The 14,274-nt window shown below is 44.7% G+C and overlaps 1 protein-coding gene across 2 annotated transcripts in view; it reads right to left on the reverse strand.

Moving 5' to 3' along the window:
- Positions 1–14,274, reverse strand: part of MGAT5B (alpha-1,6-mannosylglycoprotein 6-beta-N-acetylglucosaminyltransferase B) — a 795,006-nt gene that overhangs the window by 43,643 nt on the left and 737,089 nt on the right. The window lies entirely within an intron of this gene.

A 14,274-nucleotide genomic window follows, 5' to 3' on the forward strand; every position in this document is an offset into this window, starting at 1 on the left:
GACACAAATAGTTTTTCCCTACTCATTTTCTACTTTTGGAAAACGTTGCATGATCTACACATATGACCACTTGCTGAATTCAGAATTGTGTCTACTTTACAGATATCTATATCTTTCTGGATCACCTATTGGTTTCACTCTGGTTTCCACCACAAACTGGAAGTAGGTTGAAAGCACAAAAAGTAAGAAAAATGGGATGCTTCTTTGAAAAATTGCAAAACTATTGTCAACATTTTTTCTTCAGCTCTGCATGTTCCTGGAAGCTAGGAAGATGGTGACTTTAGTACAGCAATCCCTTTGTTGGTGCCATTTATATGAGAAATCCCAGAAGCTTTTACCCAGAGACCTTATTTCCAACTTTTCACCAAAACTCAAAAGTTAGGACTTTTTTGGCTATTTTCTCGGTCCTCTCCAGGGGAATCCACAAACCCTGGCTACCTTCAAAATCTTCAAGATGTTGGAAAAAAAGGATACAAATTTGCATGGATAGCTTACTTGAAAACTACCTCAAATAGCCCAAAAAAGGCTTAGCACGGGGTTCTGGGTAAAGGCCTAACAACAAAAGGGTTAAAACTCAAATACATTCTAACTTTTGATTGGAGTTAGCTAACAATATGATTCAACGTATTAAAATAATGGTTACAATAAATCCAACAACTTGCCAAGTTTGGATTTATCATACCTATTACAGGAAAATCATTTTGGATCTTACTATCCTGAAGTAATCTAAAGCAGCCCTGTAGCAGCCTATTCTGATTGACCAGCGTTAGAAATGGGGATCTCTAGTTGGCAATGGTTTGCACCTTTGTCCAAGTAGGGACCCTTCTTCCTAGTCAGGGTAAGGGGGATACACTTCTAAAAAAAACCCTGCTCAGCCCCTTGGGAGCTTGGCATGAGCAGACAAGCTTATCTCAGAGGCAATGTGTAAAGCATTGGTGCACAAATACAGTAATACAGTGAAAACACTACAATGGACACCAAACCAGTTTAGAAAAATAAGTAATCTTTAAATTAACCAAATAAGACAACAACTACAAAAATTCACAATGCAATAAAAAAATATGACTTTTAAAAGATAGAAACAGTTCTGTCCATAACAAACTTTAGATGCAACACAAGTACCTTGGATGTGTCACATTCAGAAACAAAAACAGCAGCAGGGATGGTGATGTGTCAGTTCCTCACACCCAGTCAAGGTGATGTGTCAATTCCTTACTCCAGGGGAGGAGATGCGTCGGTTTCTTACTGTGCAGGGAGGTGATGCGTCAGTTTCTTATCGCGGCGCAGCCTTTTTGTCGGCTTACCTCCCCAGTGCGATATGTGAGGATCGGAGATGGATCGGTTATCAATGCAGCAGTGGCAATAGCACTGCATTGGTCTCTCCAGTCGCTGGCCCACAATGCGTTGGTTCTTGTAGCCACACAGCAGGGCCTGCTTCGGAATCGGTGCAGTGATCTGGGACTTCAGAGATCGGTGCACGGGATTCGGCAGGTAGCGATTTCTCCAGTTGCAGGCAGGCGCTGCGTCAGTTTCTTCGGTGATGTTTCGGAAATGGGCGCTGGTGCGTCACGCTTCTTGAAGTTGCGTTTCTTTTCCAGCTCCCTATTGTAGGAACAACCTCCAGAGGTCAAATACAGCAACATGCTCCACTTGGCAGGTTAGAACTCCCAGCAAGGAAGTTTAGGGAAGCTGGTGGTGAAGTCTTTGTGTCCCTGAGACTTCATAACAGGAAGCAAGCTCAACTTCAAACCATTGGAGATCTTCCTTAAGCAGGAGAAACAGCACACAACAAATTATTTATCATCTCCTTGGCAGAAACAGTCACTGCAGGCCAACCCCAGACAGCACACAGCAAAGGGGCAGTACTTCTCCTTCAGTTTTCTTAGCTCTTCTCCTAGGCAGAAGTTCCTCTTAAATTCCAGAAGTAATCTAAAAGTCTGAGGTCTGGGCGCCAAATGTTATAGTCAAAATTCCTTTGTTCTCTTGTGGCAGAGAGTGTCTGTGCTCAACAAAAACTAGTCCTATCCTCTCTGGTGCAGCTTCACGGCAAGAGGTGGAGACAGAATTATGTAAGGCCGTCCAGGCCCATTCAAGGAAATCTCCTCACCAACTCTCAGTGTAGCCCAGTGTAGTACATATTCCTAGCCCCTGTCACTCCAATGCTAGACAGTCAATACACAAATCAGCAGAGGCACACAGGATTGCTAGGTGAGAAAATACCCACTTTCTAAAAGTGGTATTTTCAAACACAGAATGTAAAAATCATCCTTACCAAAAGATGTATCTTTACCGTCTGAGTTCAGACATACTAAACTTTACCTTCCTATCTTATTGGACAGACAGCCTTTCAATAGTGAAAAAAGAAATTCCCTGTAGTTAACTATCAGGACATGTTACACATATCAAAACATGTCCTACCTTTCACAGACAAAGCACCCTACCCACAGGGGTGCCTTGGGCCCACCTTAGCGGTGACTCACATGTCAGAAAAGAGAAGTTATGGCCTGCAAGTGGGTGCACTTGCCAGGTCGACATGGCAGTATCAAACTGTGCTCAGGCACTGCAGTGGCAGGTCTAAGAACCATTTGCAAGGCTGCTTGTGTGGGTGCCACAATCAGTGCTGCATTCCCACTAGCAGCATTTGACTTACATGCCCTGGGTACACAAAGTAAACTGTACTAGGGACTTAGTAGTAAGTTAAATAACCCAATCATAGAAATACAAATCCACATTAACAATTTACACAAAGAGAATATGCACTTTGGCATTGATCAGCAGTGGTGAAGTGGCCAGAATCCTAAAATAAACAAAACTCAGACAAAAACAGGAGGCCGAAAAAGCAAAACGTGTGAGGATAAACCAGCTAAAAATGCCTTTAACAGCCTGAGCTCAGCTACTCCCTGAGTAGGTGCAAAGGGGCCTAGTGCTGAAACAATACAGCTATTTGGTTGGAGAAGATTTGCTTCCTGTAGAAGGGGGATGAGGGGAGAAGCTGGACTTCAAGGGCAGGAAACCAGATGTCATATGACCCAGGCCAACCCCCACTTCGTTGATCTCTAGCCAGATGGGAGCCCCCCTAATTAGATTAGGAGAGGGGCTGAAACAGGAGTGTAGTGAATGTTGAGCCACACCTTTGAGTTGAGTTGCACCGACCTACACTCCAAGGAGAGAATTTCTCCATTTGGATTTTTGGAGAACAGTGCATTTTAGGTCACAGATATGCCACACTTTTCAGAAAGTGGTCATAGCAGAGGGAGGCAACTTTACTCCTATTGGTTTGGGTGCCCCCCCCCCCCTCCGCCAGCCCTGAATGGAGGATAAATATGCCAGAGCCACAGAAGCGCCTCAGAATGCTGCCTGGAACAAAGGAAGAAGAAGGGCTGCCCTGATGGACCCTTGGACTGCAATACAGAAGGCTTGCAGTACTGAACCTGCTGCAGTCTCAAGGCTCCACAAAGAAAGGACTGTGTCTGATTTAAAGGAAAAGGAGTGGACTACCTCAGAAGCAACAGGTAGAAATGTAGTGGAGGAATTCATCTGCATGCCCAAAGAGAGGCTCACCCCATCTGACCAGCGGAAAATTGATATTTCCTGGACTGTGCAAATGAATCGTGGAAGATTGAGTCCTAGCCCCCAAGAGCCAATCTAGAGTCTCTGAACCCTTGGATGGTGCTGCTGGACACTTCTATCCCCAAATGAAACCAAAAGGAACAAGTTCTGAAAGTTTGGAAACATTCTACAAAGTTTTTGCTAAAAATCTCAAGGAGGAGACCGGGTCCTCATTGAGAATCAAACTGCTGATGTTGAATCGCAATCGGCCTGACTGCGCTGATTTGTCTTACTGACAGCTCAGGAGCTCCTCACTGTCGACGCTATAGACAAAGACTTTCAGGGACTCACCAAGGCATAGCACTGCAGCAGGCCACCATCACCTAATCTGACTCCGAATCCCAGCAACCTAAGGATTCCATGTCTAGAGAAAAGATAAAAGATAAAGACTAAATCCGAAGGTAAACTTTTGACCCGGATCTAGCACTCAGCCTATCTGACCTGCACTCTGTTGTTGTGGGCCTAAAACTGGTCCAGCATGGCCAGAACATCAAGTGGGCTTTAAGCTTTTTGGTGCTAGAATAGCCATTATTTTATTTCAACGTTGAAAATTCATGTCTCCGCTACCCCACATTGAATTTTTGTTGTGTTGGTGTCATTTTAAAGATAGAAATAATCTCTATTTTTATAAATTTGTGTTGGATTTTTATAATTTTTTGTCTTTTAACTCATTTACTGTTTAGGTGATATAAAATGCTTTACACATAGCTATCTCCTAGGTTACGCTTGGTTTCTTGTTGCCAAGCTACCAAGGGTTGAGCAAGGATTAATTTATTGAGACTTAACTGGACTTTATTAGTGATTGTGGTATTATTATTAGATGAATGTGAATACCCTCATTTACTAATGATCCACTTTCCTACAATCCCATTGTACCTAGAAAATAAATGTGTCCTTGTGTAATGTAACTAGCACTCATGTAAAGCTCTCCAATACCTTCGGATCGAGTTTGCACTATATAAGCTGCGTAGAAAAAGCAGTTTTAAGAGTACATAATCGGTATGGAGGTGGGTCACAGAAAAATGCTTAAATGGCTAATGTTGCCCTAGTTCTGATAGTTGAATTGCTTTATCAGCTTCCAGCAAATAGTTCATCTAAGGATGAAACTTAGGACCCTATCCGGTGAAGTTTTAACACTAGATGCACTATAACTGGGATTGGACATGACTTCTTCTTGGACCCTGGAGTTGCAAGAAATGCTTGTATGGTATTTACATATTTATCACTCTCAATGCAAAATGCTCTATTGGGTAAAACTGAGGTTTTAAGCTTAGGCAGGAAGATACTCAGCATTCACTACCTTTTGCTCTTTGTTAACTGTGGTATTGAATGTTTCTGAATTCTTTTTTGATCCCAAAATTGGCAAGGAGAGTTTTAGCTCAGGTTAAACCTGCCGATCAAGCAGAAGGTCTGATTATTCTGGTAATGTTTGGCAGCTTAAACAGCTAAAACACGGCAGACATCAAAGAATGAGTGCGTGTCCATTAGTTAAATAAATAAGATAACGTACAGTTTTGCAACTTCATTTATACGCAAAACACAAAATAAATATGGATAAAGACAGATAAAATGGACAAAAAATAAATATGGATGAATACAGACGGAAATGTTAAATAAAAATACCATAAAACCGGGAGTCCTAATTATAATAGAGCCTTTTAAAGCTCACAGTCCATCACTATGAAACTTTGTGATAACTGTTGGACCCAGGGTTTTCAGGCTGGCTAAATCACACTGAAGTCAGTCAGAACCCACTGTTCCAAATAGGATGAGTACGATACACTTGTGGGATAACCTGTGCTCACAGTCTGGTAGCTTGGAACCGAGGAGTCAGGCTTATCCTCATGGCTTGAGTGTAAACTATTGGCACAACACTACCCCTTGCAACACACAGCGTTTGCCACAAAAAGTCTTCACACACTATGTATAGAAACACTTGTCTGTGTATTACACACATGCACTGAAATCAAAACAAAATACACATTCCATTTACACTTTACAGCTATATTTTTTTATTTATAAAGTTTTATATAGCTTGGACATGACCACCGGGGGGATCAGGGCGTTTTACAATATAAGAGGTAAGAGGGTACATGTAAAAAACCAAGAGTAGCTACAGAGAGGAGATATATACATAAAATGAAATATCACAGCAGAAGAAAAATAAACAGAGTAATAAATTACACAGTCACAAGTGTCCGAACCTTCTTCAGAACCTTAAGTGTCCCACATGGTAAGCACAGCTAAAATTTCACAGTTAAAAGTGATCACACATTCTCCTGAGTTATAAAATGTCAAGGCTGCAGATTCCCATTAACCCCTACTTTATGGCCCTCTATAAGTAATGCACAGATGTGGCTATCCCCCTGGTACCCAGCTGTGAATTAGGAGACAGGCCAACAAGCACACAGAGCCACGCACATCAAAATGTGCATTTTCCCAAAGTGACATTTCCATCACCATAATGTTGAACCCTCTCTCACTATCAGGGAGAATGCACCATTACAAACTCATTGATACCCAACATCATACTGTTGATATTCTGCCCATAGAAAATAATGTTAGACAGCCTTTCCCTAAATCCCTTCATGCTAATTCAATGCAGGAAGTAGGCCCCATCATACCGAACACACCACCTGGTGTCATTAATTACTCTTGCAGGTAACACATACACACACCTGCCCAACCTCTTCCCAGAACCGCACCCTGTCACCAAGGAGACCTTTGATATATCAGGAGACGTGCAGAACCTTGACACACAGCTTTGTAAATGCTAAGTTGAGTAACAGTAACATATGCATGCTGGTTCCAACAGGGCAGACCTGTGGCACAATCAATGAGCTATCTCTGTGGATGACACAACCCATATGGCAGGCCCAAGTAGGCCAATTTGAGATACATGCCCCTGGCATAGGTCTTACCTCATGACAGGGGACGTATAGCTAAATCAAATCAGCTAATCATATATACACTGCTCCGCAGTATGTACACAAGGAGCACAGCACTTTGACACTGCACCACAGTGTTCAAGTCCTAAACTAGCAAAACCATGTCAAAACATGAGGTCGGCAGCCAAAAAGGTTAGGGGAGACCAAGTCAACCAAGGCCAGATCTAAGAATAACCTCTTCGGAAGCAAAAAACTATTTGATTTATTGTGCAGCACATTAGAACGTCTTAACACTGGAGACTTACAAATTGAGTCTTCCTGCACTAGATAATATCTGTTGTTCTTGTGGCCAGCCTATTGAAAGTGTTTTTCCATGTATTCTTTAACTGTGACTCTTTATCATTTCTCCGCAGAGATAAGCGTAGATGTTTTTCAGAGCTTTTCGAGGTCTCACTGATGACATTATGCAGCACTTGTTTCTGAAACATAATGTGCTAATAACTCGATATTCTTTAACAGATTTGTTTTTAAATTTCCATTTTATTGTTTAAGATATTTCATGACATTTCCTTGTTAAAACATTTGACTAATGTTTTTAGATTAAGTTATTTGCATCATTGATAAATTAAATCATGAACTTTCTTCGTTTTTGTGACTCGACTGGAAAAAGAAAAATCTGTAACTAATCAAGGAAAGAGATGAAAATTACATCCTAACAAATATATTTAGTGATTACTTTAATGTAGCTGAGGACTTTGGGGTTCCTGAACCATTCTCCGGTCTGGGGACACCAGACATCTTTTTGCTTGCTATGAGTGCAGGGGTTGTGGGAAGCAACACAGTCGTGCCTCACCCTGATGCATGCAGCAGCATGCGGGGAGCAGACAGTGCTCCTCCTAAACACGCTGAAGCAAGCCCTAACTCCTCTAACCCACCCCCTATACTACCACGCAGACCCCATACTGATACCCTTGTCTGGACTGGCCATAGCAGGCACCGGGCTTTTCCACTGTGGGCCGGGAGGGTGGGGCCCATTTTAGGTCTCGCCTGAGACAGCGCATGCGCTGTCCCTTTGAGACATTTAGTAAGTGGCTTTTAAAAGTGCCACCAGAGGCTTTTGCTGGCCTACAGCTTGCGTTCACGAGCCTGTGCACATGCACAGTTGCCGTCTGTGTTTTTATTGCTGTAATCAGGCTCCTCTGCTTGCACTACCCCCAATCCTTTTCCCCCTCCTTCCTGGTCAGCTTCATTTGTGTCTTCTAGCTGTGAATCATGCTCCTCTGCTCGCATTCCCCCCTCCCACCTCCCCCTCTCTCTTCGTCAGTTTCATTAGTGTCTTCTATCACTGTGAATGCTCCTGCTTCCACCAGGCACACACACCATCAGTCGCCAGTGCATGCTTTCACCAGGCACACACACCACCAGCTGTTAGTGCACGCTTCCCCCAGGCACACACACCACCAGCCGTCAATGCATGCTTCCACCAGGCACACACCACCAGCCGTCAGTGCACGCTTCTGCCAGGTACACACACCACCAGCCATCAGTGCACGCTTCCACCAGGCACACACACCACCAGCTGTCAGTGCATGCTTCCACCAGGCACACACACCACCAGCCGTCAGTGCACACTTCCACCAGGCACACACACCACCAGCCGTCAGTGCACGGTTCCACCAAGCACACACACCACCAGCCGTCAGTGCACGCTTTGACCAGGCACACACACCACCAGCCGTCAGTGCACGCTTCCACCAAGCACACACACTACCAGCCGTCACACACTACCAACCCTCGGTACACGCTTCCACCAGGCACACACCACCAGCCATCAGTGAACGCTTTCACCAAGCACACACACACACCACCAGCCGTCAGTGCATGTTTTCACTGGGCACACATGCACCACCAGCCATCAGTGCGAGCTTTTACCAGGCACACACACCACCAGCCATCAGTGCATGCTTCCACCAAGCACACACACCACCAGCCATCAGTACACGCTTCCACCAGGCACACACACCACGAGCCGTCAGCGCACGCTTCCACCAGGCACACACACCACCAGCCGTCAGTGCACACTTCCACCAGGCACACACACCACCAGCCATCAGTGCATGCTTCCACCAGGCACACACACCATCAGCCATCAGTGCACACTTCCACCAGGCACACACCACCAGTCGTCAGTGCACGCTTGCACTGGGCAAAAATGCACCACCAGCCATCAGGCACACAGCCGTCACACACTACCAACCCTTGGTACACGCTTCCACCAGCAACACACCACCAGCCATCAGTGAACGCTTTCACCAAGCACACACACACCACCAGCCATCAGTGCATGCTTCCACCAGGCACACACACCACCAGCCATCAGTGCACGCTCCTACCAGACACACACACCACCAGTCATCAAACCACGCTTCCACCAGGCACACACACCACCAGCCATCAGTGCACGCTTTCACCGGGCACACACACCACCAGCCATCAATGCACGCTTTCACCAGGCACACACACCACCAGTGGTCAGTGCACGCTTCCACCAGGCACACACCACCAGCCGTCAGTGCAGGCTTTCACCAGGAACACACACCACCAGCCACCAGTGCAGGCTTTCACCAGGCACACACACCACCAGCCGTCAGTGCACACTTCCACCGGGCACACACACCACCAGCCATCAGTGCACGCTTCCACTGGGCACACACACCACCAGCCGTCAGTGCACGCTTTTACAGGGCACACAAACCACCAGCATCAGTGCAAGCTTTCACGGGGCACACACACCACCAGCCGTCAGTGCACGCTTCCACCAGACAAACCACCAGCTGTCAGTGCACGCTTCCACCAGGCACACACACCACCTGCCGTCAGTGCACACTTTCACCAGGCACACACACTACCAGCCACCACACACTACCAGCCATCGATGCATGCTTTCACCAGGCACACACCACCAGTCGTCAATGCACACACACACCACCAGCCATCGGTGCACACTTTCACCGGGCACGCACACCACCAGCCGTTGGTGCACACTTTCACCAGGAACATACACCACTAGCTGTAAGTGCACGCTTCCACCAGGCACACACACCACCAGCCGTCAGTGCACGCTTTCACTGGGCACACACACCACCAGCCATCAGTGCACACTTCCACCGGGCACACACACCACCAACTGTCAGTGCACGCTTTCACCAGGCACACACACCACCATCCGTCCGTGCACGCTTTCACCAGGCACACACACCACCAGCCGTCAGTGCAGCAGGCAGGCTCTTTTAAGAGTTTCTTGTAAATATGTGTCCGATGCCTGGGTGGGAGTGGGTCGAGTTTCCTTAAACCATGCTGAGTATGCAGGTGCAGTGCATGAAATCCTGTGTGAGTGAGTCATGCTGCCTGGGGCTCACTCACTCCACACTTGTATATTGCGCCTCAACCAGGCTTTTCCTCATTTGCAAAGTTTGGCGCATGCGCACAGCTAGGCAGACCCCACATCCCCAGGAATGACTTTTTCCTACAACCAGAATGGAAATAACATTCAGAGCAATGAAAACAAGTTCATTTGATGGAAAGAACTGTTAACAAGCATTGGAATAGCCAATAGGTCTTGCCTTTGGGACCTTGTAATTGAACGTTCATAAAGTTTGCAATCTGGAAATAATTTAATCTTGGAATTAAAAAAAATCAACAGTGGAAAAAAGGTAAATATAAAACAAGACAGTAACCCATAAGTAAGTAGCATCTGACAGAATTAAAGCTTTTATGGTCCAGATCTCTTTTAGCAGAAATACATTAAGAGCACTGAGGGAACTGCCAACAATTGCGGCCTTAAGGATGTTGTGGACTCGATTTCATATATGTAGGAGAAAAACAGGAAAACATATTTGTGTTTTAGATGTTTTATGCGAGCAAATAAATAGAATTGTGAGGGCCGTCCTTTCACGTGAATGCATTCGGACGATAATCATACATGTTGAAGGGCCTAAAAAGGGAGGAGTCACTTGGAAGAAGACAAATGCAAGGTAACAGAACAGATACTGTCACAAGAATACGGCGCTTATTTCATACCATGCTCATTGCCATCCTTGCAGCTGCAGGGCAAATAGCAGCCATTGTCATGTTTTGAGTTTTAGTGAACGAACGGAAGCTGAGTGGATGACACTGGGATTTTTACATGGCGCCCAGATCCCAGCAGATGCGTTAATGAAGCCAACAACAGGTAGCCAACAAGAGACACAGCAAAAATAAGTCAAGAGAAAGACCACGCGACGAGACTCAGATGTAGGAAAAGGGCTAGATGAGAGCAGATCGTCATTAATAAAGCAAGGGCTAGAGCAGGGAAACGATGAACGTCTACGAATAAGTTCAAATAGGGGATGCGGAGAAGGCGAAAGCAGGGAAAAACACACACACAGAGTTTCCCTTGCGGGAGCGAGCAGTGGCACCTACTGTTTGCAATATAATTACAAACAGATGTCACCAAAGCTCGCTCATGCAAGAGAAACGCCAAACGTGCACAATCTGCAATACAAGGCAATGCAAAACATACACGTTTTTGCCCAAAAAGCTGATTGATTCCAAGCGCATGTGCGCTGCATAGGCGAGACCTAAAAATGGTTTCATGGATCACATTTGCCATCAAAAATAAAACAACCATCGTCCCAAGTGGTAGATAGAGAAGCTAGCATACACTCTCACTCACACTTGTCAATATATTACGAAATAAATCGAGTGCAGATTATTTGTCACTTTTGTCTTTGAACAATTGAGTTCTTGCATGTATTACCTTTTGTTGTATGTTTTGATTAGTGCTTCCCTTCCAATAGGACCACTGCATGTGTCCAAACCAAACTTTCTGACTAAAATGACCTTCAGGGGTTACTTTTCTTTCCTCTCGAGCAAGAGACGCTTATCCTCAATGTATGTTTCCAATGTTCATGTTTCATTCATTCATTTTGTATTTCCATATTTCGTTTCCATCTCTTGTTTGTTATACAAAGCTTGAAAAACTAAAATTCTTAATAAATGAAACAAAATATATTGTGTTTATATGCCACTATTCCATGTTACAAAAGACCAGACAATAGATTCTGCTGCTGGTGAGTCCAGGTCCGCTGCCCATAGAAGACCAGTGCATTGAGTCTATGACTGCAATGAATGTGCTTGAGGGCTTAGTAACACACTACCTAGCTGAGAGTCAAAATCCAATGCTCACCAGTGGGTATACACACTGTAATTTAAACACCTTCGAACCTAGTTGAGCATGATTTAGATGATGACCAACACATGCAGTGAATTAAACTTTCTGGAAAGAGAATGCTGTAGAATATCCTTGGTACCAGCAGTGGTACTGATTCTAACCGTAAGACAGGGAGAGAAGAAAGAACAAGCAGCCTCTGAACCGATAACAACCACCAAATTCACAGAGGTCACATGACAGAAGTACAACGTAGAACGACACAGCAGTACTCATGTGGGCACTTCACCTGTATGTCACTGAGATCTCACAATCTGAATAGACCTCATAAGTAGAATATGAGCATGCTTAAGTGGTGCTTCTTTTGGAATGCCTAGACAGTGAAGAGCTCATTCATTACAACAGAAATGCACGGATCTTCTTTATGCAAATAAAGATCTGCCGTTTGGGGAAAAACAATGATCATTGGAAAAAGACTATGCATGGATCTGTGTGGGGAAAAGTAAACAAGAAGGGATGAGTTTAGTGACCATTTATTACCCTCGTTCAAAGTTATTGCACAATGGATGGCACTTGCTTTGCTGTAAAAAGCTGAGATTGTTAAATCACATTTTCCATCGTCACTGTTTATTTTGGCACTGGTGCTCTGAATCAGAGCTATTTCAGTGATGTTTCCGCCCACCACCTCAGAGCTAACAGCTACATTATAACTGATCAGCTGACATCTTTTCCACTCCATCATCCGTTCTCCCTGAATACTGTTTTTGCAGCATTGATCAGAAGTGCTCTTATTTGGCTGTGTGTCCTCTACTACCCCCCACCCACACACTCACATTTGTGCATACATTTCTCCACAAGACGCGCAGCTCGATAATTGCAGCTTCTGTGCGTGGTATCGGCTCAATGAAATTATGATGAGAATTGAATTACGCTGTATAGTGCTGAAAAGGAACATTGGACTGAGTGCTGCGGCTGGGCTTCGTGCGTTCTGGTATTAGTCATGGAGACTTCTCTCTTAGGCGAACTGGTTCTGTTTACCATCCTTCCATCACATATGCACACCACATACATTTTAACAGACGCACATGCACACTGCATTCACACTTGCACACCAGTGCTTAACTTGTAAAAACAAGTACAAACACGCGCGCCTCACACGGTGGGTGGGGGCGGGGGGTGGGCGCTATTCACTCGCAGGAGCGATAATTTCTGCCAGATGGTGGCGCGCGCTCCCTTGAGTGACGGCAATGGAGCGCGTGCACATGCTTGGCTGAAAATACAAAGCGATGGGAAAAGGTCTTTTTGCCTTGTAGCGCATACGCGCTGCAAAGGCAAGACCTAACAAAAACCATGTCCAGCTATTGTAGATCTGGCAACTTAAACAAAACAGCAACAAAAAACAAACGAGCATAGCCAATAGGTCTAGCTTATTGGACCCTATAAGTATTTAGTTATGTAGCAGAATTTCCTTGGTGCAACACCAACTGTCGCATGGCTAAACACTTATAAGGTGCCAAATGCAAGATCTATTGGCTATGCCAATGCTTGTTGTTACTGAAGGGTAGTTTTGCAGCAGTGCTGTAAAATCAGCCTCCTGTAACAAAAGCACATCAGCAGTAATTTCCACCAGCCCCAACCAGGGCCCCATACCCCTGCTAGTCTGACGTAATTGCAGGGGTGATTTGTGTTCCCAGTCCGGTCCTGCTGACACCAGTTGAGAGCAGGCAGAAAATGTCAGCAGTTTTCTCCCTAGTAACAGGAAAACTGGCTGGAAAAGTTATTCCCCATTATGGGGAAAACATGCTGCTTTCTAATGCTTGGTTACTGACTGTAATCAGAAACTTATTCCACTGGCATCCTAGCAACAAACCAGCGTATTTACAATAAGGGCCTAAGTGGGCTGATTTTTAGCATATTGAGGCACCAGTTAATGCTCTAAAAGAGGAATTATTTCTGTGACAAAAACAAACATAAATACAATATTCCTTAGCACATTAGAAGAGTCGTGTATGCAGGTGGAAAGTTAAAAGGGTAAATATTCAAAAATCTTATACTGCCAATTCCAAAGAAATCAGGATGACCACTTACTCTGAGAGGACGGAGAGTTGAAAAATCTCCAGATAACTCTAAATTAATAGCTCCTACAAATAAGAACGGTATGACATTCCAGTACGTTAGTGACCAGATTTGTATGTAGTTATGCTACGCAGTGCAAACATTTGTAAAAGGTGTATTTGATTTACATTGTGAACATTTCTGCACAAAAACAGAAACACAGCACTTTGCAGAACTATATTTTGTGGTGCTTGGCTATACTAGGCCCGATTGAGGCTTAACTTCCATTTTGGATTTTAACACAGTCTTAATTTCTCTGTTCCCTCTACGTAACCAAATGTGCACAACACTTACCTTGCAGCCTGGTCCCACGTCTCTGGTCCTGCTATCCTTGTCTAGACTCAAGGAACAGGAAGCACAGCCAGACAAAAACTCTAGACCAATCACAACACTGCAATGCAGGGTTGTGATTGGTTAGCACCAAGGCTCCCCTGGCCAATCACAATGCAGCAT

Source organism: Lissotriton vulgaris, chromosome 7 (genome assembly GCF_964263255.1).
Source record: "Lissotriton vulgaris chromosome 7, aLisVul1.2, whole genome shotgun sequence".
Lineage (NCBI taxonomy): Eukaryota > Metazoa > Chordata > Amphibia > Caudata > Salamandridae > Lissotriton > Lissotriton vulgaris.